Source organism: Hyla sarda, chromosome 4, assembly GCF_029499605.1.
Source record: "Hyla sarda isolate aHylSar1 chromosome 4, aHylSar1.hap1, whole genome shotgun sequence".
Lineage (NCBI taxonomy): Eukaryota > Metazoa > Chordata > Amphibia > Anura > Hylidae > Hyla > Hyla sarda.
Genome location: NC_079192.1, coordinates 273380181 through 273408013, shown reverse-complemented (window position 1 = coordinate 273408013; position 27833 = coordinate 273380181). Strand labels below are relative to the sequence as shown.

Below are 27833 nucleotides of genomic sequence, written 5' to 3'. Positions count from 1 at the left end.
GCACCAACAAATTCTGCAACACCTTACAATTTTGAGGGTACAAATAAAGACAAATATAAGAGGAGTGGCCCTGCAAGCTAGAGCTTACAATCTATGTGTGAAACCATTACCATGTAAAATGGATTTTTAAATAAAGGTTTTTTTTTCAATATAAAATAAAATAAAATTTAAAAGAATCATTTTGTAATAGGGAGAATACTTTACTACTAGTCTGAACGCCACAGGCTCGTTCAACTTCTAAATGTTTTTCAAGTGGTCTTGCTCATTTGCTAATCTATCTTGACAAAGTACTATGTTTCATAATTACTGCTAGGAGTGAACTATATACAATTACAAATAAATAGTCCTGATACAAATATGGTATGGCCAGTGTGTGAGTGTGCAACTATAAAAAGGCCAATTGTGTTCTCAGAGCTTGAAGAAGAAGGCTGACCATCTGTATGTCATTTAGAATAAGAGAAGGGACTTCAGGTTTAAAGTACAGGGTCTCAGGTTGCAATTTCCTAACATTTTCAAACTTTTACTATTTTTTCTCTTTCTACTTTATTTTCTAAGCTTTTTGCCATTACTAAGATTTGGCAAAACACATTCCATATTTCACTGCTGATCATGAAAGAAAAGATGTTTTACATGGTACACGCTGTAATCAATGTGAGTATTACTTGGATATTTAGATATTACTTCTTTTTGCAAGTCTTACTGGTGAGAATTGTTTTGCATATGTTTTTGGGTGGATGTAATAGATCACTTTATAAAGCATATATCAAAGTTGCCTTTTGGTACTAAGATATATATATATATATATATATATATATACACACACATATATATATATATATATATATATATATATATACATATCCCCTTTAGTTTTTAATACCTGAGTCTCTTTCCAGGTTTAAGGACCATTATGAATTGAATTCTCACAAATTTTGCTGGAATGTGCCCTGTGTCATAGCCTACAAACTATTTGGTTTTGGTGCACTTAAAGGTCGCTATCCAAATTAGTTAAATTTCCCAACATCCTGTCGTTTCAACCTAAGGTATAAATATTGTTTTTCTAATTGCAAGTGACGTTTGGCCTTTATAAACTCAACTGCTTATTTAAAGTTGTTAAACTTTGGAGGCTCTAATTCTCAGGGTCTGCTAAAATCTTAAACTAATAAGCCCTTGCAAGTATAGCAAACTCTTAAAGGAAACGTGTGCAGCATTAGGTAACATGGTAAGTACTGGAAGTATATCACCAGTGAAGGGTCTATGTTAAGTTCTTCACAAGTTACCTTAAAGGGGTACTCCGGTGGAAAACTTTTTTTTTTTTTTTAAATCAACTATGGCCGGCTGTACTAGCAGATCTGTCATGGCTGCCTGAAGTCTTAAAGAGTGAAAATTGCAATTGCAATTAACCTCTTAACCCGTTGGGGACGGAGGGCGTATTGATACGCCCTCGCGTCCCGTCACTTAAGGACGGAGGGTGTACCTGTACGCCCTGCACCCGGTATATAACACGGGGTCACGCCGCTACCCCGCGTCATACCGGGTCGGTCCCAGTGGCTAATGATAGCCGGGATCCTGGGCTAATAGCGTGCGGCACCGATCATTGTGCCGCACGCTATTAACCCTTTAGACGCGGGGTTGATCGCCGCGTCTAAAATGAAAGTGAAAGCTTCCTGGCAGCTCAGTAGGGCTGATCGGGACCACTGCGATAAAATCACGATGTCCCGATCAGCTGGGAGACGAGCGGCGGTCCCCTTACCTACTTCCGTCACTTCCGATCGGCGATTGATTGCTCCAAGCCTGAGATCCAGGCTTGAGCAATCGAAAGCCTATAACACTGATCAATGCAAAGCTATGGCTTTGCAGGGATCAGTGTAAAAGATCAGTGTGTGCAGTGTTATAGCCCCCTATGGGAGCTATAACACTGCAAAAAAAAAGTGGAAAAAAGAAAGTAAAAAAAGGTAATTGAACCCCTTCCGTAATATGTGAGATCTGAGCATCATTGCTCATTGCTCCACTGTCAAGGGTTCTGCAGTAGCCCTGTATGCCTACTCTGACACCAACTAAAAACACTAGATTGCCGCCTCTACATGTTTCGCTGTCTCCACTGCGTTTTCAAGAGGCAAACTGTGGCAATGCCGTGGAGACGGCGAAACATGTAGAGGCGGCAATCTAGTGTTTTTAGTTGGTGTCAGAGTAGGCATACAGGGCTACTGCAGAACCCTTGACAGTGGAGCAATGATGCTCAGATCTCACAAGCACTAACCTACCTGATATCCCATTTTTAATATTCATCTCACTGGGTTTACATTAATTTTATTTTAACTGGATACATAATAAAAGTTATGTTTTAGGGGGTACTATTTAGAGGTGTTTTGCACCCCAGGCTACGGCCTTGGGGTTAGGTAATTAGTTGTGTTCTTTGGCCTCTATAGTCCCCTTTTGGTCAAATTTTTTTTTTTTTTTCAAAGTACAATTAGTCACCAAAAAAACAAGCCCTCATATGGGTTTGTAAATTGAAAAAAAAATTTATAATTAAATGCGAGGAGAAAACTAAATTGCAAAAATGAAATTGTGTCCATAAGGCCAAAAAAGTCATCACAATTTACTTTTGTGTAAAAATAAAAGAACAAAAAATAAAACTTCAGATTTTATATCTTTGTAAGTGTGTAAATCTCAGGTGGGTTATTGATACTATAAAATGTGTTAAGTTTTCTACTAAAGCAATACACAGTGAAATAAATATACCTTGTTTATTATTATTAAATACTCAGAGGAGAACGAGTGTATTTATTATAATTAGAACATTTACAGTCCTGTGAGGTTCTAAAATACTTAACCTTACAAGAAACACCTAAATCCTTCTAAAGGTCATGACAGCAACAAATCAAACATAAGACTAAATATGTCGCATGGAACGTAAACACGTATCTGCAGGATCTGTTTTTATTTGGTGTAAGTGATGGAGCTTTTGTTTACATTCTTCAGCTTTTCATTGATTGTTTTTATTTTATGCTTTGCTGCCACTGTAGTCCGAAGGGAAGTTGAACAAACCTTACTGGCTAGTTGTGATTCATTATCATAAACAGGCCTGCAGCACACTCAGATCTGAGGCTATGGTATGAGGGCATAGGAAGCAGTATACTGGGGAAAAGGAAGAAGGAGGAAGAGGGTGAGGAAAGGGCAACAGTTCAGCTAACGATTTCTAAGAAAGCAAAACATTCTCACTGGCAGATGAGTAACTGAACAGGATACATTTGTACCATATTAGTAAAAATGTAGAGCTATACATTAATATAACCCATATGTAGACTGCAGCCTTTGTGGCATTCTCTGCTGCTGTAGACAGTAATTAGAACTTTTAAATCTGCAATCTCCATCTTTGCAAATAACACTATATGCACACATGCCATCTGTTGTGAAAAACCGCAGGGTACAGATGTTAAGTTGAAGTAAATTAAGTGTTGTAAATGTGTAATTCACACTCAGAGCTGTGTACACTCCAAGGCATTATGTTTGGTTTACATCGGCATTGTATTTCTATGTTGTTCAGCTCCGTCATTGAAGCAGAAATTAAAAATGGCGTGGGGGGATTCTTTGCGTGTCAGACACGAACAGCACCTATTTTACCCCAGTGACTAATGAGGGGTTCATCAGGTTACCAGCACAATGTCTGTCAATATCTGACCTCAGCAGTCATGTGCTCTTCTCTTCTGCATGTGACCATTGACACCAGTAATGCAGTGCACTGTACCAAGACGTTATCAGGGCATTTCCACCTGGGACTCCAGAGAAGAAGTGTCCCTGGGGCGAGTATGTTTTTTCCCTTCCAGTCCCTTCTCTCACTTATTCATAAAACTCATAACAAGAGGGAGGCCTGGGTTGCCCAGATCTGGAGAGGTACTACCATGCCAACCTTTTGGACCAGACCAGAGCATGGTGGCTTGGTGACACCTCTAAAAAATGGGGTAGGCTTGAGTCCCAATTTATATCTAGGCAGTATTTGGCAGAGGAATTATGGGTGTCCCGACTAACCTCCAGACCCCAACACCCACCCTATACCACTATATGTGCTACACACATTTGGAACCTCCCCGTAGTCCATATCTCCATCCTCCCATTAAAGTTGGAAAACTTGCCTATAGGTGTGGTGAAAGCTCTGATCCTGGACACTAACTATGAAACATGAAAGCTTAAAGGCATCAACTCCTACTTGGACATATCCTAAACTCTTATCATTTTAATACATTATGCAGAAATTTCTCCTAGTACGCACTGACTTTTATAAATACCTCCAACTGAGACACTTAATTTACTTCCTTACCTTTCCTCCATTGTCTTTTGGACAACTATATGCTTTCTACTTTGTAAATCCCCGTAGTGTCACTAAGGGTATCTCGAGGGCATATGTTGCCCTATCCCCTAAATTCATAATGCTGACCTGCTGTCTTAAGTAGGAATCCGATCTCTCCACCATATACACTGACCAGCAGTGGACCCATGCCTTTAATCTTAGTTCTAAGGTATTCCACAGCGCTGCACATCTTGAAGCCTCCAGAAAGCTGTATATAGGTGGTACCTTACTCCTTAAAGACATTCCAAAATTTTCCCAGGTTGCTTGAATATTTGCTGGCATTGTCAGAACCAAATTGGCTTATTACTGCACATACGGTGGGAGTGTAAAAATGCACGATCCCTGTGGAGTCAAATTCATAACATACACAATTGTTGGGTACAGGATCCCCTGGGACCCTGAAATAGCTCTTCTCCATTTATGTTTAAAAGACGTTCCTATGCCAGATATTACCATTATCGTTCATGTTCTTACATTGATGAAAACCAAAATAGCAGCTAACTGGAAGAGCTCAAACCTTTCCGACATGCACCATATCATGTATGTTCTTCACCTTAACTACCTTATGGAGCACACTATCACTTCAACATTAAAATGCCTGCCTGCCTTTAACCTGAGATAGGAAAAGTGGCTTGAATTTAAAGAATCTTAACACATGGCTTTGCTTGTTTTACTGATATATGTATGCTGAGTTTTGCTTACTCTTTCTTTTCTTTGGGTTTACTATACATACTGCAGTGGAGTATCACACTGGAGTACAGTTATGCTTGTTTACAGTTAACGCTAGTTGCATTGTTACGCCGAGCGCTCCGGGTCCCCGCTCCTCCCCGGAGCGCTCGCTACACTCTCTCCGCTGCAGCGCTCCGGTCAGATCCACTGACCCGGGGCGCTGCGATTCTGCTGCCAGCCGGGATGCGATTCGCGATGCGGGTAGCGCCCGCTCGCGATGCGCACCCCGGCTCCCGTACCTGACTCGCTCTCCCTCGGTCCTGTCCCGGTGCGCCCGGCCCCGCTCCCTAGGGCGCGCGCGCGCCGGGTCTTTGCGATTTAAAGGGCCACTGCGCCGCTGATTGGCGCAGTGATTCCAATTAGTGTCTTCACCTGTGCACTTCCCTATATCACCTCACTTCCCCTGCACTTCCCTGCCGGATCTTGTTGCCATTGTGCCAGTGAAAGCGTTCCTTGTATGTTCCTAGCCTGTGTTCCAGACCTCCTGCCGTTGCCCCTGACTACGATCCTTGCTGCCTGCCCCGACCTTCTGCTACGTCCGACCTTGCTTCTGTCTACTCCCTTGTACCGCGCCTATCTTCAGCAGCCAGAGAGGTTGAGCCGTTGCTAGTGGATACGACCTGGTCACTACCGCCGCAGCAAGACCATCCCGCTTTGCGGCGGGCTCTGGTGAAAACCAGTAGTGACTTAGAACCGATCCACTAGCACGGTCCACGCCAATCCCTCTCTGGCACAGAGGATCCACTACCCGCCAGCCGGCATCGTGACAGTAGATCCGGCCATGGATCCCGCTGAAGTTCCTCTGCCAGTTGTCGCTGACCTCACCACGGTGGTCGCCCAGCAGTCACAACAGATAGCGCAACAAGGCCAACAGCTGTCTCAACTGACCGTTATGCTACAACAGTTACTACCACAGCTTCAGCAGTCATCTCCTCCGCCAGCTCCTGCACCTCCTCCGCAGCGAGTGGCCGCTCCTGGGCTACGCCTATCCTTGCCGGATAAATTTGATGGGGACTCTAAGTTTTGCCGTGGCTTTCTTTCCCAATGTTCCCTGCATCTGGAGATGATGTCGGACCTGTTTCCCACTGAAAGGTCTAAGGTGGCTTTCGTAGTCAGCCTTCTGTCCGGAAAAGCCCTGTCATGGGCCACACCGCTCTGGGACCGCAATGACCCTGTCACTGCCTCTGTACACTCCTTCTTCTCGGAAGTCCGAAGTGTCTTTGAGGAACCTGCCCGAGCCTCTTCTGCTGAGACTGCCCTGTTGAACCTGGTCCAGGGTAATTCTTCCGTTGGCGAGTATGCCGTACAATTCCGTACTCTTGCTTCAGAATTGTCCTGGAATAATGAGGCCCTCTGCGCGACCTTTAAAAAAGGCCTATCCAGCAACATTAAAGATGTTCTGGCCGCACGAGAAATTCCTGCTAATCTACATGAACTTATTCACCTAGCCACTCGCATTGACATGCGTTTTTCCGAAAGGCGTCAGGAGCTCCGCCAAGGTATGGACTCTGTTCGCACGAGGCGTTTCTTCTCCTCGGCTCCCCTCTCCTCTGGTCCCCTGCAATCTGTTCCTGTGCCTCCCGCCGTGGAGGCTATGCAGGTCGACCGGTCTCGCCTGACACCTCAAGAGAGGACACGACGCCGCATGGAGAACCTCTGCCTGTACTGTGCTAGTACCGAACACTTCCTGAGGGATTGTCCTATCCGTCCTCCCCGCCTGGAAAGACGTCCGCTGACTCCGCACAAAGGAGAGACAGTCCTTGATGTCTACTCTGCTTCTCCACGTCTTACTGTGCCTGTGCGGATGTCTGCCTCTGCCTTCTCCTTCTCTACCGTGGCCTTCTTGGACTCTGGATCTGCAGGAAATTTTATTTTGGCCTCTCTCGTCAACAGGTTCAACATCCCAGTGACCAGTCTCGCCAGACCCCTTTACATCAATTGTGTAAACAATGAAAGATTGGACTGTACCATACGCTTCCGCACGGAGCCCCTTCTAATGAGCATCGGATCTCATCACGAGAGGATTGAACTTTTGGTCCTCCCCAATTGCACCTCGGAAATTCTCCTTGGACTTCCCTGGCTTCAACTTCATTCCCCAACCCTGGATTGGTCCACTGGGGAGATCAAGAGTTGGGGGCCCTCTTGTTCCAAGGACTGTCTAAGACCGGTTCCCAGTAACCCTTGCCGTGACTCTGTGGTTCCCTCAGTAACCGGTCTCCCTAAGGCCTATATGGACTTCGCGGATGTTTTCTGCAAAAAACAAGCTGAGACTCTACCTCCTCACAGGCCTTATGATTGCCCTATCGACCTCCTCCCGGGTACTACTCCACCCCGGGGCAGAATTTATCCTCTCTCTGCCCCAGAGACTCTTGCCATGTCTGAGTATGTCCAGGAAAATTTAAAAAAAGGCTTTATCCGTAAATCCTCCTCTCCTGCCGGAGCTGGATTTTTCTTTGTGTCCAAAAAAGATGGCTCCCTACGTCCTTGCATTGACTACCGCGGTCTTAATAAAATCACGGTTAAGAACCGCTACCCCCTACCCCTCATCTCTGAACTCTTTGATCGCCTCCAAGGTGCCCACATCTTTACTAAATTGGACTTAAGAGGCGCCTATAACCTCATCCGCATCAGAGAGGGGGATGAGTGGAAAACGGCGTTTAACACCAGAGATGGACACTTTGAGTATCTGGTCATGCCCTTTGGCCTGTGCAACGCCCCTGCTGTCTTCCAAGACTTTGTCAATGAAATTTTTCGTGATCTGTTATACTCCTGTGTTGTTGTATATCTGGACGATATCCTAATTTTTTCTGCCAACCTAGAAGAACACCGCCAGCATGTCCGTATGGTTCTTCAGAGACTTCGTGACAATCAACTCTATGCCAAAATTGAGAAATGTCTGTTTGAATGCCAATCTCTTCCTTTTCTAGGATATTTGGTCTCTGGCCAGGGACTACAAATGGATCCAGACAAACTCTCTGCCGTCTTAGATTGGCCACGCCCCTCCGGACTCCGTGCTATCCAACGCTTTTTGGGGTTCGCCAATTATTACAGGCAATTTATTCCACATTTTTCTACCGTTGTGGCCCCTATCGTGGCTTTAACCAAAAAAAATGCCGATCCCAAGTCGTGGCCTCCTCAAGCGGAAGACGCCTTTAAACGACTCAAGTCTGCCTTTTCTTCGGCTCCCGTGCTCTCCAGACCTGACCCTTCCAAACCCTTCCTATTGGAGGTTGATGCCTCCTCAGTGGGAGCTGGAGCTGTTCTTTTACAAAAAAATTCTTCCGGGCATGCTGTCACTTGTGGTTTTTTTTCTAGGACCTTCTCTCCGGCGGAGAGGAACTACTCCATCGGGGATCGAGAGCTTCTAGCCATCAAATTAGCACTTGAGGAATGGAGGCATCTGCTGGAGGGATCAAGATTTCCAGTTATTATTTACACCGACCACAAGAACCTCTCCTACCTCCAGTCTGCCCAACGACTGAATCCTCGCCAGGCCCGGTGGTCTCTGTTCTTTGCCCGATTTAATTTTGAGATTCACTTTCGTCCCGCCGATAAGAACATTAGGGCCGATGCTCTCTCTCGTTCCTCGGATGCCTCAGAAGTTGAACTCTCTCCGCAACACATCATTCCACCTGACTGCCTGATCTCCACTTCTCCAGCCTCCATCAGGCAAACTCCTCCAGGAAAGACCTTTGTTTCTCCACGCCAACGCCTCGGAATCCTCAAATGGGGTCACTCCTCCCATCTCGCTGGTCATGGGGGCATCAAGAAATCTGTGCAACTCATCTCCCGCTTCTATTGGTGGCCGACTCTGGAGACGGATGTTGTGGACTTTGTGCGAGCCTGCACTATCTGTGCCCGGGATAAGACTCCTCGCCAGAAGCCCGCTGGTTTTCTTCATCCCCTGCCTGTCCCCGAACAGCCTTGGTCTCTGATTGGTATGGATTTTATTACTGATTTACCCCCTTCCCGTGGCAACACTGTTATTTGGGTGGTCGTTGATCGATTCTCCAAAATGGCACATTTCATCCCTCTTCCTGGTCTTCCTTCAGCGCCTCAGTTGGCTAAACAATTTTTTGTACACATTTTTCGTCTTCACGGGTTGCCTACGCAGATCGTCTCGGATAGAGGCGTCCAATTCGTGTCTAAATTCTGGAGGGCTCTCTGTAAACAACTCAAGATTAAATTAAATTTTTCTTCTGCATATCATCCCCAGTCCAATGGACAAGTAGAAAGAATTAACCAAGTCTTGGGTGATTATTTGCGACATTTTGTTTCCTCCCGCCAGGATGACTGGGCAGATCTCCTTCCATGGGCCGAATTCTCGTATAACTTCAGAGTCTCTGAATCTTCCTCCAAATCCCCATTTTTCGTGGTGTACGGCCGTCACCCTCTTCCCCCCCTCCCTACCCCCTTGCCCTCTGGTCTGCCCGCTGTGGATGAAATTTCTCGTGACCTTTCCATTATATGGAGAGAGACCCAAAATTCTCTCTTACAGGCTTCTTCACGCATGAAGAGGTTCGCGGATAAGAAAAGAAGAGCTCCTCCCGTTTTTTCCCCTGGAGATAAGGTATGGCTCTCCGCTAAATATGTCCGCTTCCGTGTCCCTAGCTACAAGTTGGGACCACGCTATCTTGGTCCTTTCAAAATTTTGTGTCAAATTAATCCTGTCTCTTACAAACTTCTTCTTCCTCCTTCTCTTCGTATCCCTAATGCCTTTCACGTCTCTCTTCTTAAACCACTCATCCTCAACCGTTTTTCTCCCAAATCTGTTCCTCCCACTCCTGTTTCCGGCTCCTCGGACATCTTCTCTGTCAAAGAGATCTTAGCCTCTAAAAAGGTCAGAGGGAAAACTTTTTTTTTAGTGGACTGGGAGGGTTGTGGTCCTGAAGAGAGATCCTGGGAACCTGAGGACAACATCCTAGATAAAAGTCTGCTCCTCAGGTTCTCAGGCCCTAAAAAGAGGGGGAGACCCAAGGGGGGGGGTACTGTTACGCCGAGCGCTCCGGGTCCCCGCTCCTCCCCGGAGCGCTCGCTACACTCTCTCCGCTGCAGCGCTCCGGTCAGATCCACTGACCCGGGGCGCTGCGATTCTGCTGCCAGCCGGGATGCGATTCGCGATGCGGGTAGCGCCCGCTCGCGATGCGCACCCCGGCTCCCGTACCTGACTCGCTCTCCCTCGGTCCTGTCCCGGCGCGCCCGGCCCCGCTCCCTAGGGCGCGCGCGCGCCGGGTCTTTGCGATTTAAAGGGCCACTGCGCCGCTGATTGGCGCAGTGATTCCAATTAGTGTCTTCACCTGTGCACTTCCCTATATCACCTCACTTCCCCTGCACTTCCCTGCCGGATCTTGTTGCCATTGTGCCAGTGAAAGCGTTCCTTGTATGTTCCTAGCCTGTGTTCCAGACCTCCTGCCGTTGCCCCTGACTACGATCCTTGCTGCCTGCCCCGACCTTCTGCTACGTCCGACCTTGCTTCTGTCTACTCCCTTGTACCGCGCCTATCTTCAGCAGCCAGAGAGGTTGAGCCGTTGCTAGTGGATACGACCTGGTCACTACCGCCGCAGCAAGACCATCCCGCTTTGCGGCGGGCTCTGGTGAAAACCAGTAGTGACTTAGAACCGATCCACTAGCACGGTCCACGCCAATCCCTCTCTGGCACAGAGGATCCACTACCCGCCAGCCGGCATCGTGACATTCATTTTATGGTTATTTATTGTCTTGTGGGTTGTGTAACCTTTATTACCGTATTTCCTAGGCGATCCACTCGGCACACGTACACTTCTTTATTGCCTTCTAACCCCCCTACCCTCTTTTCCCGTTTTGCCCTTTATTCTGTACCTTGTTTTATTGCTATGGCCTAGATTATATACCTGGTTTCATGCTTAACTACTATGCCCGCTGTATACTATTTTGTGTATTACTCTATGTATATGCAATAGCATAGTTTATGTAAACATAGAATAATTGTTTGTACTGAATGTACTTTAATAAAAAATTAGTTATAAAAAAAAAAACTCATAACAATGGCATGGAAACAACTGCCCCTCATAACTCATAACAATTAGGAGCACCTGCCACCAGGAATTCTGGACTGGAAGCAACAGAAGTGGTGAATATAGGTCTCTATTTTCCCTCCCATCTCCTGCTCCCTGGCATTTATTTGTATTAACCAATACCCTTTAACCCCTTAAGGACCAAGGACGTACAGGTACGTCCTTGGTGCTGCTCCCGTGATATAACGCGGGGTTACACGGTAACCCCGAATCATATCATGGCGGGCCCGGCGTCATAGTGAAGCCGGGACCCGCCGCTAATAGCGCGCAGCGCCGATCGCGGCGCCGCACGCTATTAACCCTTTAGCCGCGCGCTCAGAGCTGAGCCGCGTGGCTAAAAGTGAAAGTAAAAGCTGCCGGTTAGCTCAGTGGGCTGTTCGGGATAGCCGCGGCGAAATCGCGGCATCCCGAACAGCTTACAGGACAGCGGGAGGGCCCCTACCTGCCTCCTCGCTGTCCGATCGCATGAGCAGTCAAGCGGCAGAATCATCGATCACTGGTTTCCTATGAGAAACCAGTGATCAATGATAAAGATCAGTGTGTGCAGTGTTATAGGTCCCTATGGGAGCTATAACACTGCAAAAAAAAAGTTATTGAATATCATTTAACTAGAAGTAAATGAAGAAAAAAGGTGTCCTGCACTCACCGCTTCAGTCCAGGTAATCCTGCTCCCATCTCGGGTCACAACTCGAACACGGAGGACATGATAGTGGAGCGCTCAGAGGCGACTGCCGGCGGTTTCACACATAGGAATGCGCTTCATCCGGCCGGAGGAGGAGGCCGGATGAAGCGCATTCCTATGCGTGAAACCGCCGGCAGTCGCCTCTGAGCGCTCCACTATCCATGTCCTCCGTGTTCGAGTCGTGACCCGAGATGGGAGCAGGATTACCTAGACTGAAGCGGTGAGTGCAGGACACCTTTTTTCTTCATTTACTTCTATTTGGTGACTACGGTCTTTATTGTCCTAGCACCTCCGTTGCCAGGGTGGATTTCCAGACTAGCGGGACGCCGTCTCCATCTCGTGGTCTTAGGAGGCCTAAGGTATCGGTGCCACTGTTGTTTCTTTTTTACTTTTGAATATCATTTAACCCCTCCCCTATTAAAAGTTTGAATCACCCCCCTTTTCCCATAAAAAAAAAAACCACAGTGTAAATAAAAATAAACATATATGGTATCACCACGTGCGGAAATGTCCGAATTATAAAAATATATCGTTAATTAAACCGCTCGGTCAATGGCAAAAAAATTCCAAAGTCCAAAATAGTGCATTTAAAAATGAATAAAAAGTCAATAAGTCCTATCAATGCAAAAATGATACCGTTAAAAACTTCAGATCACGGCGCAAAAAATGAACCCTCATACTGCCCCATACACGGAAAAATAAAAAAGTTATAGGGGTCAGAAGATGACAATTTTAAACGTATTAATTTTCCTGCATGTAGTTATGATTTTTTCCAGAAGTACGACAAAATCAAACCTATATAAGTAGGGTATCATTTTCATTGTATGGACCTACAGAATAAAGATAAGGTGTAATTTTTACCGAAAAATGTACTACGTAGAAACGGAAGCCCCCAAAATTACAAAACTGCGTTTTTTTTCAATTTTGTTGCACAATGATTTTTTTTCCCGTTTCACCGTAGATTTTTGGGCAAAATGACTGACGTCATTACAAAGTAGAGTTGGTGGCGCAAAAAATAAGCAATCATATGGATTTTTAGGTGCAAAATTGAAAGAGTTATGATTTTTTAAAGGCAAGGAGCAAAAAACGAAAATGCAAAAACGGAAAAAACCCCGGTCCTTAAGGGGTTAAACAGTGCCTAAAGAAAAAAGATATTTAAACATGAAAAGGGGAGTAGGGGCAGATATTTAAACATGTAGATTTAAATAATTACCCCCCAAAAAACTGCAGAAACCACACATTTCCCAATATGGATATACAAAAAATATGAATGACATTGTGCTAAATAAATGTTGGTTTTATCTAGGACATAAATAACATAGTATACGTATCTGAGATCAAAGAGTGGTCAAGATAATTTAAAAATGTATTTTTTTTTTTTTTTTTATATGGCACTGAAACCCGGTATGAACTTTAAATCGTTTCTACATAAGCCATGTCAAATGTACTAGCTGTGATTTTTTTTTTTTTAATCCAGAATCCAACTTCAATGGTGTAACTTAATATGCTCCAACGCGGCCAATCAAACTGACTTGAATGGGAGTTTCTTGGTAACGGCATAGGGATCAAGTATATACGCCATTACTCCCCAAGTTTTGTTTTCATTTTTAAAGGTGTTTTTAAGTTACCAAATCCTCCCATGAAAGTAAATTTCAGGTTTTTCAAATTTCAAAGGAAATTTAGCCCCAGAGCCTGTAATAACATATTTTTATCTGGAGAATGTACTGACATTTATCAGGTAACCTTGGCTTTAGAGAGTAATTACTCAAGCGTACAAGACTGTGCTTGGAACCATGCCACACTCAAGTAAAACAAGGAACACAAAACATTCTTTGTTTCTTCCCTAATGTAAATGTATGTTTGAGAAGAAACAATGAGAATGGGATTATTTCACCTTCAGCTTGAAGCATTATTTTACAGTAAACATGTTGTATACTATGTTGGTCATGGTCTTATGATCTCCAGCTTACCAACATTGAAATGAAATGTCTGTACTTTACACAATTCAAATCTTTTACCTAATGTGCTAGATATAAAATTAATTCAGAAATTCTAGCTGTATTCCCCATCAAGTAATCCAATATAAAACACAGTCTGCATAAACAATTTTTTCATCACCCTAAAATTGCCAGCCGACTGAAGGGGCTTTGGTGCAAGTGTTGTGTCTCCTTTATTGTTTATCAGGCACAACTCTATAATTTTGGTACTGGCTGTGGCTGACAATACAGTTCAGTCCCATTCATAAAAATGAGTTGCTGAATACTGTATTACCAGTTATAGCCTTCACCAAAGGGAAAGAGATGAATCTGGTAAACAAGAGAATGCTTCACTCATCTAAGACTAAGCCATCAATATTGTTGTGGAAATCCCCTTTCATTTTACCACATTTAGCACAATGTATGTAGAAAGAAACTGATAACAACATGACCTGTTCTGATTTCTGTTGAAGTGTACCCAAACAGTTAATCAAACTTTGGACATGTCAGAAGTTTGGATCAGTGGAGAACCAGCTGTTAAGACCCTTATCGATTGCTAGAAAGGGGCAGCAGCATTCGACTGAGGGCTTTACCCCTAGTCTCTGTTTGTCTTTCATTGGAAAGCTGAGCAAACGGTTCATGGATGAAGTGAAAGTCTGCACACGGTGCTTGGGTTTTCAACGAAAATCTGAGAAGAGGTGAAAGGGTACAGCACTCACCTAAGCACTGCTGCCCCTTCCGATACAAACTCCTGACATGTCTCTATGACATGCCAGACATTTTTGGAATATGTTAGCACACACTACTACACTAAATTGTTATACCTATTTGTCAGTGTTTTTTTTATACATGTCCAGGAGGAGCAACAGAGGAATGATGTTGTATGAAAATATGATTCTACATTGTAATTTCACTGAACTTACCAAAACAGGCATGTCAGGAGGGGACACATGTTCAAACCTTGAAAATTCATGGCAGAAATTTCTGTGACTGAAGAATCTGTCCCATAAATGTGTATGGAGTTGTCTCTGCAGCATTTGATTATTAGAGAACCCACTCAGACCATCATGGCAGACTTTCTCAGTTGTAAAAATGTCTTCCACAAAGCTGCTGTGTTAACATTGCCAAAAGGGCTCCTCCACGCATTGAACGTGTTTTATTTTTTTGTTTATGGAATTTTGGTGATGTTTTTTTATGTTAAGTGTAGTTTTGCATATTTGTTTTTCAAGACATATTTATAGCCATAAAAACATGCCAAATGCAGCTAATGCTGCTTTAAAAAAAAAAAAGAAATAATAAAAAAAATTCTACTGACCCAAGAAGCACCACAAAGCAAAATACTTTGTACTGATGTCTATGTTCCACTTCGGATCTGGCTACAAAAACATCATTAAAAATGTGATACAAATGTTGAGTTTTAACAAAAATGTTGCGTGTGAGACTAGCTTTTGGCTGCTACCCTTTTATTATATTCCATGAGTACATGCTTCTCTTAATAATTAAACAATAACTGTTCAATGCATATAAATGTTTTGTCATCATTTTTTATCATTATATGCTGTTTCCATGCCACTGCCCCCATTGGTCCTCTCTGTTTACACGGTGTATATGAGGATATAGATGACATGTACATGTAGTGGACAGAAAATACCCACTGCAGTCACCTGATGGCAAATTGTATTAACATGTCATCAAAAAGAAGAGCACTGGGGCCAGAAATCCCAATCTGTAAACTAATATTTACATTTTTTGGTCTAATTTATCACAGCTCGAATAAGATCTAGCAAATATGGACATGGAAACTTCAGGACTAATGCTCAGTTTTATAGGAAGACAAAGGGTGAGAGAGGCCTTTTCAAAAAGGACAGAAGCAATCTGATTGGTTGCTATGAGCATCTGGTCAACTTTTCCTCTGCACAGGTTTTTATAAATCTTTCAGAGGGTAGGGTCACACAGAACGAATCAGCAGCATATTTTACGCTATACTGCGGATCAACCAATGACGGACCCTACAGTGTCCCTCCCGCTGTGCCTGGTGGTAACGGCAATCCACCGGCCGTGAGCAGACACACATTGTGCATGCACAGTGTACTTGCACACATCACAACTGCTCTTGGACCAGCTCAGGGAGCAGGGGGAGAGGCCGCAATGTCTGCGAGTACACTGCGCATGGTGACTCGCTGATTGAATTGGAGGCACAATGTAGGGTCCATCATTGGTGGAGCCGCAGCTTAAAATACGCTGTGGATCAGTTCCGTGTGACCCTACCCTTAAAAGTCTCTATATTCTCTAGCAAGTTCTAATCAAGTCTGCAAGAACAATCTGTCCATAAAAAGAAAATGTGTGTCACAATGCCCAGCTCTGGAGTTCTATGTAAAACACACATTAAAAAATATAAAGAAGCACATTAGTATGAATTACTGTAGGTAACACATAGATCTAAAGTATCCATGCAGTATTTTCATTGTTATAGGAGTACTGCAGTGTAAGACAACTTATCCACTATCCGCAGTGTCTGATCTCCTGCACAGTGCCCCTCTCTCTGTGATCTCTGCTCTGTGCAAGGAGACTGTCGACCCCTGCATAAAGTGGTGGTTGACACGCTCCCTCCATGTATTTCTATGGGAGGGTGGGTGATACACAAACGCTGTATCTCCAGCTCTCCCATAGAGATACATGAAGGAGGCGTGTGAGCCTTCGCTTGATGCAGGGGTTGAGATAGCTCTGTGCATGGGAGAGTCGAGGCGCTAGAAAGGAGATCGCGGGGGGTCCCAGTGGATGGACCCCTAGCAATCAGACACTTATCCCCTATCCTTTGGATAGAGGATAAGTTGTCTTACACTGCAGTATCCCCTTTAAATACACCAATCAGGCATAATATTAAAACCACCTGCCCATTATTCAGTACTTTGCTGTTATACAACCTACTCAGCAAGTTTTGACGCGTTGTGTGTTTTGACACCTCCGTATAATAGCAAACCCTAATTTTGCCAGCAATTTATACTACAGAATGGCTCTGATGTACTAAGACTGGAGTGTAGTTATCTTTGTGGGTTTTGTTTCCCAACAGGTATATTTCTACGGTATTCCCTACAGGTATGTTTCCCTACATTTTGCACTTTTCCATACGTTTTTGCCTTTTTTACAACTGCTCTGAGCTGTGGGGTTTTCCAGAGCTCAAATCCACCACATTTTCTGTGGAAACATTAGTAAATATGTTGGGATTTTTTGCAAATGTCGGAAGCACACTCCCTTTTCGGCGGCTATGCCCCTTTTTGCGTTTTCTAAGTAAAATGCACAACCTGACAACAGGTCGGGTTTACAATAGTAAATCAGTGCCAATGTCTATTGTGAGTCTTGACCAAATGAGCTGGCCTTCACTCCATATGTAACTATAACAGTAACCTGTGAAATGACCTTCCAAAAATAGTGGGCTAATCATTATGGGTTTAAACGTCAGTTTATCATCAAATTGTATATTACAGATTTGTTAACATCAGCACTGCACATAACTAGAATGATAGTTTTCTTTAAATTTAATTAACACATGTTGCCATGGCTTCTATTTGTGTGTTAAAAATTGTGAATTAATGTGATTTAATCACTTAGGAAAGGCTCTCTTCCAGAGGTAGCTATGGGGTGGTGTAGATTTGCAGGATCTTTGCCACTTTAAGGAAATTTATTGCACATTTTCGGCCGTGTGAACATGACCTAATAGTTTCAGTAATTTGGAAAGTGAATTTCAGGCGGAACTTGTGCGAAATATTCCACAAAGACATTCCGCTGCAGCAGAGTCCCATTCATTTCAATGGGATTCTGTTGCACTATTCAAACGGCAGAACTTCTGATTCCGGCATCCGCAGAAAGTCTGTCCTTTCTGTGGAGTCTGGAGGGAAATTCAGTGCCTGACTATGAGGCGGCGCCTTTCTGGGTGGTCCTAGCGCCTGCTGGATTTTTCAAATGTGCGGAATGTTTGTGGGTATTTTTCGGTGGACATTCTACACAATTTATGCCCGTGTGAACATAGCCTAAGAACTACTCACTTGTGCCCATATCTCATTCCTTGTCAGGTACTATTGTAAATACCGTACTTAATCAATGTTATTCATGTCACCTGTCAGTGGTTTTAATGTTATGGCTGATCACTGTATAAATCAATGTCTCCCAACCGGTGTTTCTCAAGCGAATACTTTATGTATTTTTTTCTGTTACTGGGACAGCTAGCATCTCTTATTGTCTCTCATCAATAATCAGTTATACATTAAAAAAAACAGGTGCAAAGCTCCTTACTAAACATCATCTAATACCAAATTCATACTACAAAATCTGCACCAAGATCATAGAAATAAAAATAAGGCTCTGAGCAAGGTTCTGTAGTGCACAGAGTGCCCGTGTGTGGGTTCTCACATCCCATGCTCATGAGTGACCGCACACACAAACACTCATAGGAAATAACAACAATGCATGCAAAGTACAGGTGATGCAGGCAGCAATCAATGTGAAAAACAAAACAGACAAAAACATGGTGGATGAGAGCCCCTAACAAACAGAAAAAAAGCAAATAATAGCTGTTTATAATAAGTCTCTACAACTCTGGGTGGTCTGCTGCAGCAAATACACCTGAAGAACATCACTACGAGCACTCTCAATGGATTTTGGGACAAACAGGAAGACATAAGAGATTAAACTAAATGTCTTACAAACTCTGAGCTAAACTAAATGTCTTACAAACTCCTGCTTAGGTACAAAACAAGATGTTTTAATGAATCACAAATGGGGTATTTCCAGTACACCCCATGTTTTGTGGCTGAGCGTAGTTGCAGGAATTTCTTGCTTCATTCTGATATCTGGAATGCATTAAATATCTGCTAAGCCACTTTCATTGTTTCTAATGCTGGAAAAGGTCTGTGATATATCAGGAAATAGTCTATTTGTGAGCAAAACTTTGTGTGCGTGACAGTTTAACTCCTAGTGTGCCAGCGTAGAACACAATGCTCACATACAGAAAAGTGTAATGCCAAATATATGGACAAAATTAAGTATATACTGCCATCTAGTGGAATATAGCTTCTTAAGCCCTAAACAGTCAGTCACATTAAAATTGGAAAGTCCTTTACAAAAAATAGTTTTTTTTCGGTAGATATTAAATGTGTGTCCTAAGTAAATCTAATTTAGTGCATAAACCAGTTGCATCTACCCCTAATTGAAATACTGGAAACTCAGTTTAACTTTAAGGATTAGTAAAAAGAAAAAAAATTAGCAGTAATAACTGTCTTATTTTTTGTATGTGGTTTTATGAGACCTAGGGGGAATTTATGAACATAGCACCTAAAAAACTCTCTTTCTTACAGGACATATACAGACTTCTCCATAAAGACTCCACAATTATACTGTGAGCTGCAATGTTTATATGATAACATTTACAATTTCACAATGAATGGCATCAGTAAATGTTCATTGTAAATTTCACTTCATCCAGCAATTTGGAGACACCAAAAGCATATTTTTCTTCACAGGAATATCACGAATACTAGCAACATATTATCTAACTGCTATTTATTCAGCTATAAAAGGGACCACTATATCGATCAATTCAGACACAAACCTTTATAAGGGTACGTTCCCACACGGCGTATTTTGCTGCGTATTTGCTGCGTATTTGGTGCTGCGTATTTTCCTACCCATTGACTTCAACAGAGAAAATAATATACGCAGCAGCAAATACGCAGCAAATACGCCGTGTGGGAATGTACCCTAAACCTTGGTCTTTCATATATTAGGTGGTGATGATTCCCAACTTTTTTTTAGCATATATTTTATCCATATTTTATTACTGAATTTGTAGTCATTTATTCTATCCTTCATCTACCCAGATGATTGCAAGGGCCCGGTGAATTCTTCTAGGTGTAGTGTATCTATTAATTTCATTAATAAATTAATGTTTTAGCTAAGATAGGTCATCTTGTGGTTCTAATTCTTTTCCTTTCTAATTTTCAATCTTATATTAATTTGGTTTGTTATATTAATCCCTTATAACTAGACTTCCCATATGTACTGATTTACATGTGGTTTACCTAGAAGGACTGTAATTGCCAGTTCATTTATTCTTCTAGACACCTCGGTAAGTGACATATAGACTAGTAGTGTGAGCTGCACAATTTTATTTTTTAGATTTATGAATGCTTGCCACCAGAAAACTAGCGTTAAAAGTAGCAAGCCTTATTTCTGGAAAAAAATAAAAATAAAAAAAGAATCCGACTTTTTCACTGGTTCATGTAAAATGTGACATCTATGACTCTTCAACGCTAGTTGGGGGGGGAATATTTACGGGGTTAATCTGCCAGGTCTGGACTCATATCTCACCCCCGGCAGATGCAGCATGGTCCTGGCTGTGTAGCACACCTGGGAATCCTGCTGCTCGATCTAGCAAAGCAGCTTTCAAATGATCAAGGAAGTCTTTGCTATATCCCTTTAAAGGGGTTCTCCGGTGCTTAGGCATCTTATCCCCTATTCAAAGGATAGGGGATAAGATGCCTGATCGCGGCATCCCGTTTGTAATTAGTCCCCGGGGTCCCCAGCTGCAGGACTCCCGCGATCAGGCATATCCTTTGAATAGGGGATAAGATGTCTAAGCACCGGAGAACCCCTTTAACGCTGTGGATGCTATTGACTGTGGCATCTAAGGGGCTGATTGACTGTGGACTCATCACCAACCTAGACAGTTGCAGCAGGGTTCCAGCTGTGAATTATATCCCTGATTCTGCTGCTTGTTCCCAGAATGGGGACAGGGGAATAGCTGTACCTAGTATCCAACATGGTTGCCTTATGAAAATTGTGTCAAGGTCCACTTAGTTCTCACAATGTTTAGCCCCAGGGGGCAAGCAATTGGAAGCGATGTTGACTCTGGGTAATACACATTAATCTTTGCTGATACTATTGTATTGTGTTACTGTGATAGTTATATGGCACTTTTCTGTAGCAAAAGGGCACTTTGTAATAATAGATAGGGGATATAATACTGTGCAATACAAAGCAATTTATCATATATTATAGGACACACCCTAAAATATACCAAGGATGTGTTGTATATATGTTAAGTGGCAGACAGATATATGGACATTTGGGGCAGGAACTATACTATATACAAAAAACTAAATCTGCAATGTGTTCTCCTGATTGGGGACATATAATCCTTATTTATAAGCAGTGGGGGAGGTTTGTCATTGTCTTTGTATATACTGTATGTATTTTGATAATAAATTATTAACTATTATTGGTCTTGTGCAATTTTTGATTATTTAAATGGGCACCATCAGATATAAAAATGTTGATGTGTTGTACATCTTGGCAAAACATTAACCTTTCTAATATACTTCATAAGAAAATGCCAGTGCGTCCTGGAGAATGGGATCTCTACACTAAAAGTTACCCATTTTGGCTGCCTTATCACTGCATGCCAGGAGGCCTCACCTATCAAAAGGCTCCACAGATCAGAGGACCGGCATCCCATGCATCACAGCATATACATATATATGCATATGGGAACCTCTACCAAACCTTAGGTATCTACCTTCCTTTAAATGCCAAGTGCATGTCATCCGTGCTATTAGTCCAGCATAAACCTGAATTATTTCGCATGGACTGCATACATAAAGAGATGAGCATATGCACACCACTCCCCCTATCAAAGGGAGAATTCTGAATGCACACTATATACCTCCATGCTGTATACCTAGCTCTACACTAACATGGGAGAAGAGAGAGATACATTTATTATATGAGTACCGTATTTCTCTGAAATTCAATCCCTGATGAGCTGTGCCACAGAATAACGGGCACAGCGAAACGCGTTGGAATCTATTTCATTTGTGTATATCACATGGTTCATCAATATATGTATTTTGTTACTTTTGTATGCACCCTACTCACGCGGTGTTCTCTGGAGGTACTGTTTCACAGGTATCTGCCTTTAGTACGCATCACTCCTCATACCTACTCCTATCCCATCCTGAAGCACTAGGGTGAGATAGGAGGATCCGGATGCGGGCTGGCCCTCTATAGGAAGGCCTCCCTGCATTAATAGGTAGGGGGTCTGTTGACCAGCAGGGTCAGCTTTCTAGGCAACACAAGTGGGCCTACGATCAGGTATCGCACTTGTAATATTGATTATCTTTATATTGTTTATGTTCATTTTAATGTATTTCTAATAAAAGCTATATTTTATATAATCTGTGTACCTCCTATTATACTATCAGACAGGAGAGAAAGCACAGAGAAGTGCTCGCCCACCCTCACTTACTGTACTTTGTCCATGCCTGTGCTTCAGCTTGGACAAAGCCATGATTTTTAAGCCACGATTTCTATAAAAAGGAAATAACATTTTCTTATGAAGTATGTTAATAAGGTTAATGTTTTGCCAAGATGTACAACATATCAAAAGTATTTATATCTGACATTATTTAAGGTAATCGGTTGTTGGAATTTATATAAATTTTTCCTGCTACCATGTGGAAATAGATTCTAATAGGAGATGATAAAATTTAATAACCATAAAGCTATCTAATCACAGAAAGTCTGATCACTGGGGCCCCCTGCAAACTTGAAAACAGGGACCCAAGTCTCCCATTACAATGGAGAGTGGGTCGCACTTGCACACCACCGCTCCTTTAATTTTTTATAGGAGCCATGGAAATAGTCAAACACTGTTTTCTCCAGCAACTCCCAGAGTCTGGGGTCCTCAACATCACAGGGGCTAAAGCGGATCCCCCAGCGATCAGATAGTTATGCCTTATCCTGTGTACAGGGTATAACTTTACCAGATGTAAAAACCCCTTTAGGGTAGGGTCACACATGGCGTATTTTGCTGCACATATGCTGCTGCGTATTTTCCTACCCATTGAAGTCAGTGGGTAGCAAAATCAGCTGCAGCAAATTAAAGGGTAGCTCCCACCATCCTATTTTTTTTATGTTGCTAGCCCGTTACCACCACCCCGCCCCCCGCTACGGCACTAGCCAGTTCCCTCCTCCCCCCCCCCCGCCCCGCATACCCCGTTCCCTCATTACACTTGCAGTTACTGCAGAGTCCGGCAGCGGGCGTGCAGGGACAGGCAACGAGGCGGCAGCGGCGATGTGTAGGAGGAGTGGCCGGTTGACAGGCAGGGAGCGAGTGCAGCCTAACTGAAAAAGGACTGATTGCCACTCCAAAATCAGTCCTTTTTCAGGGGCCGGTTTTTAAATGTAAATTAAACCTTTTTAATGAAAAAAAAAAAATAATAAAAGTATATTAGAGATATGTTGTAGTACATAAGTTCTACAACATATCAAAAAATAAAGTTGGTGACAGTGCCCATTTAAGGCATATGTGACCCTGCCCTTAGGCTAGGATTCCACTTGGCTTTTTTCCCAGCGTTTTTTTCACTGAAAAAAACGCCAGAAAAAACGCCAGTGCAGTTTCCTGTATCTGACGTTTTTTTCTGGCTTTTTTGCATTTGAGTTGAAATTGCATTTTTGGCCCCTTTGGCATTTTTTTAAAAATGTGTTGGGTACCAAAAAAAAAGGATGCAGTAGGGATGGGAAAAAATTTATTTAAGGAAATTTTTATTTTTTATAATGAACTTTTAATTACTTTTTAATAAAGTGTGTGTGTTTCACTCTTTTTTCACAATTTTTTAAATTTTTTTAGTCCTGACTCCCGATGCGATCGTCCATAATACAGCAGAGATGCGGAGCAGCTTTATACAGTGCTCGCATCTCTGCTCTGTACTCCGGTCCGGCCAATGATGTGAATAGAACATCACTCATTCATATTTTCTGCCCAGAGTGGGGATTGGCCGGATGGTTGCAGCCAATCACAGCTCTCAGAGGGAAATATGAATGAGTGATGTTCTATTCACATCACTGGCCGGAGTATAGTGCAGAGATGCGGAGTGCAGGAGAAAGCCTCTCCGCATCTCTGAAAAAGATAGGGCAATCACAGCGGATGTCAGGAGTGACACCCGCTGTGATCTGTCATCAACTGCAGGTACTACTACTCCCATCATGGAGCACGCTCTGCTCCATGCCGGGAGCTGTAGCATCTGCATTAATAGACAGATCGCAGCGAGTGTAACTTCTGACACCTGTTGCAATATGTCTATTAATGCAGGTACTACAGCTCCCAGCATTAAGCAGAGTGTGCTCCATATTGGGAGTAGTAGTACCTGCAGTTAAGAAAAGATCACAGCAGATCACTCCTGACACCCGCTGTGATCCTCCTGTATAATGTATAGATGCGGGCGGCCGCTCTTCTATGGTCCCCTGCACTGACGTATATATACACCTATTCATATTTCTTACAGAGAGCTGTGATTGGCTGGAACCATCTGGCCAATCACAATTCTCTGCGTGAAGTATGAATAGGTGTATATATACGGCAGTGCAGGGGACCAAAGAAGAGAGGCCGAACGCATCTATAAATTATACAAGAGGATCGCAACGGACCCGGGGCGATCTGTCAATTAGTACAGGTACTACTACTCCCATCATGGAACAGTGTGTTCCATGCTGGGAGTAGTAGTACCACCTAAAAAATAAAGAAAAAAAAGTGAAAAACACACACTACATTTTTATTATTGTCGGCTACATTTTTAGTGCCCTACCCGCCCACATAAATTGATCCCTGTTTAAAAATATATAGTTTTGTTATAAAAAAAAGATAAATTTCGTAAATACAATTTTTTCCATCACTACTTTATCTTTTTTATTAATTTTTTTAATGGTACCCTACGAAATGTTATTAAAAAAAGGATCTCCATCACTTTTTTGGATCGCTAAAGTCCAAAAGAGAATAGAAACCGCCTGAAAAAACGCCACAGTTAAAACCCACACTTTTTCACTCCAATAGACTTCTATCAGAGAAAAACGCCACGATTTCAGGGAAAAAAAACGCCATAGGCTCAACATGCTGAGATTTTTCAAAACCGCCAAGGAGCTGAAAAACGCCAAAAAAGAGTGAAAAAACGCCAAAAGGATTAAAAAACGCCAAACTGAAAAATGCCAAGTAGAAAAAGAATTTTGCGATTTCTCATTGATTTACAGCTAACATCTGGCCGCAGCGTCTTTTGGCCGAAAAAATTGAACTGGCGTTTTTCTTGGCGTCCCCCCCCCCCCCCCCCCAAAAAAAAATAGTGGAATTCCAGCCTTACTGTATATTCACAAGTACATTAACTGCTACATACCGTAGTTTACAGCTTTTTTCTGCAGTTGCGTTTGCTACCCATTGAAGTCAATAGGTAGCAAAATCAGCTGCAGAAAATATACAGCAAAATAAATAGCTGATACTGTATGTGTTAATGTACCCTTAAAGGGAATGTAAAATGTATTTAATGTTGGGTTTGAAACTTAAAGGGGTTATCCAGGAATTCAAAAACAGAGGTAATTTCTTTAAAAGACCACTCCCTGTCTCCAGGTTGGGAGTGGTTCTGCAGCTCAGTTCCATTGAAGTGAATGGAGCCAAGTTGTAATACCACACCGAAAGTGGAGACAGACAGGGAGTGGTCTTTGAAAGAAATTAAGCCTGTTTTTTGCTTCCTGGATAACCCCTTTAAGTCTAAAGAAAAAATAATAATGGCCCTGATTAATTAATCTGTCCAAGACAAAAACTGGAGTGATATGCCCATGGCAACCAATTACTGCTCAGCTTTTATATCCTAATGAACTCTGGTAAAATGAAAGCTGAGCTGTGATTGGTTGCTGTGGGGAAAAAACAGAAGCTGAACTGTGATTGGTTGCTGTGGGTAAAAACAGACAATTTTGACTGCAGACACATTGATAGATCTGGACCAATCCTCTGTAGTTCTGGTATCTACTATCTACCTCTATATGGTCCTATATGCAATCACTTTTATAGCGTATATATCCTGCTGGTATTTACCGCTATACAGTCCTGTATGTAATCACTTATATGGGGTATATATCATATGTGGTGCTGGTATCTACCTCTATATGGTCCTGTGTGTAATCACTTATATGGGCTATACTGTATATTCTGTGTAGTGCTGGTATTTACCTCAAGCATGTAATCTCTTAAATGGGGTATTATTGTTTTGGTAGTGTGGGTATCTACTTCTATTTGGGTGCTGTATGTGGGGGAGGGGGTGCATTGGTTATATTGTTCTTTGTACATACAGTATATGTAGTCAGGGCAGGACTGTATTATGCAAAGATACATTGTTATATATTAATATTTTGTTATTAAAGGGGTACTCCGCTGCCCCAGAATTCGGAACGGGCTTGGAGCGGGCGGCGGGATCATGATGTCATGGCCACGCTCCTTGCGACATCACGTCATGCCCCAACAATGCAAGTCTATAGGCTTTCATTGAGGGAGTGTGGCGTGACATTACGAGGGGCATGGCAGGAACCCCTGCAATCAGACATCTTATCCTCTATTCTTTGGATAGGGAATAAGATATCTAGGGGCGGAGTACCCCTTTAAAGTATCTTATGCAGAGACCTCTGAGAGAGCCACAACGACAGTTAAAGGAGAACTCCAGAACATAAAAATTGTCCCCCATAGTGCCGGCAGTAAAAAAATTTAGATGTACATACCTTCCTCCGCTCCCCCGGTAAACGTCTCCGGTCTCCGCCGCGATCCACTTCCTGGTTGCCAGTGGTCGGATGAATCAGCCAATCACCAGCCGCAGCGCAGTCCGACTCGGCCGGCGATAGGCTGAGCGGCAAAGTGACGCTTTCGGCCCCGGCCTCAGGTACCGGTGTAGTGAAGAATTTTGTGTCCTGAAGCGTTTTCACACTGCCGCTCAGCCTATCGCCAGCCGAGTCGGACTGCGCTGCGGCTGGTGATTGGCTGATTCATCCAACCACCAGCAACCAGGAAGTGGATCGCGGCGGAGACCGGAGACGATTACCGGAGGCCCCAGGGGAGCGGAGGAAGGTATGTACATCTTTATTTTTTTACTGACGGCACTATGGGGGACAATTTTTATGTTCCGGAGTTCTCCTTTAAATACACAATCTTTAATACCTTTTGCATGTTGTGTAGTATACTATGCAATATGTATAGGAAAGTTGTGTAGACCTTCAACGCTGCAGCAGCTTCCTCATAAGTCCTGCAGTCAGTGCATTGCAGTTACTTGTAGTGGGGGAGAGGTGACACTATTTTCCAATGCACCCGGTAACACCAACCCTAGACACCAATGTAAGTTACCACATAACAGGCACACACGTCTACTGAATTGCCTCTATAGACAATGCAACCGGGTGTGTGTTATCTAGCAAGTGCAATGATTCAGTCTCTAATAAGTGATAGTGTATAGCTAATGATGACTTATCATTCAGTAAAAGGCTGTACCACCTAATAAAGGGCATTTTTTCTGTGCTGTTAAAAAAATGTAAACTGCCTATCCTGCTCTATATTAGTGAGATATATTAAGATTCTTAAAATGGAAATCATAACCACAGCATGAACAGAGTCTACTGCAAATGAACGAACATTTAAAGGGATGTTCCAGATGAATGATGATATATATATATATATATTGCTGGTGCCTATAGGAAGAAAAAAAAAACACAAACACTCATCGCTGTTCTTTTTACAGTGACGGCCCCTTTGACCAATCACTGACTGTGGTGGGACACCACTGCAGTCAGTGATTGGCTGAGCAGGCTATTACTGTCAAGATAAGCACATTTCAAAGGTAGGAAGAGAGAGACAAGTAGGAAAATGGAAAACATCACAGCAGGTTCCTGGGGGGGGGGGGGGGGGGGGGACTTAGATTTGCATTTTTTCATAGTGACTCCAGCAACATATATAAAATAATTAATGTATCCAGAATACCTCTTTTATGTCTCTGTGGACCAGAGCAGATAATAAGATTTTTAACACTATCTGATTGTCTAAATCCTAAGGAACAGTGCTCGTTGTTAAAATCAATCACAGTGCTCGTTGTTAAAATTAATAATAATATTTTAGCCAAGTCATTGTAGTAGTTAATCATTCTAAAAATAACAATACTAATAATTATAACACTAATAAGTTATAATAATAA

The 27833-nt window shown here is 42.9% G+C and overlaps 1 protein-coding gene across 3 annotated transcripts in view; it reads right to left on the bottom strand.

The window, feature by feature from the left end:
- Nucleotides 1-27833, bottom strand: part of MSRB3 (methionine sulfoxide reductase B3) — a 170501-nt gene that overhangs the window by 92325 nt on the left and 50343 nt on the right. The gene's annotated exons all lie outside the window — the stretch shown is intronic.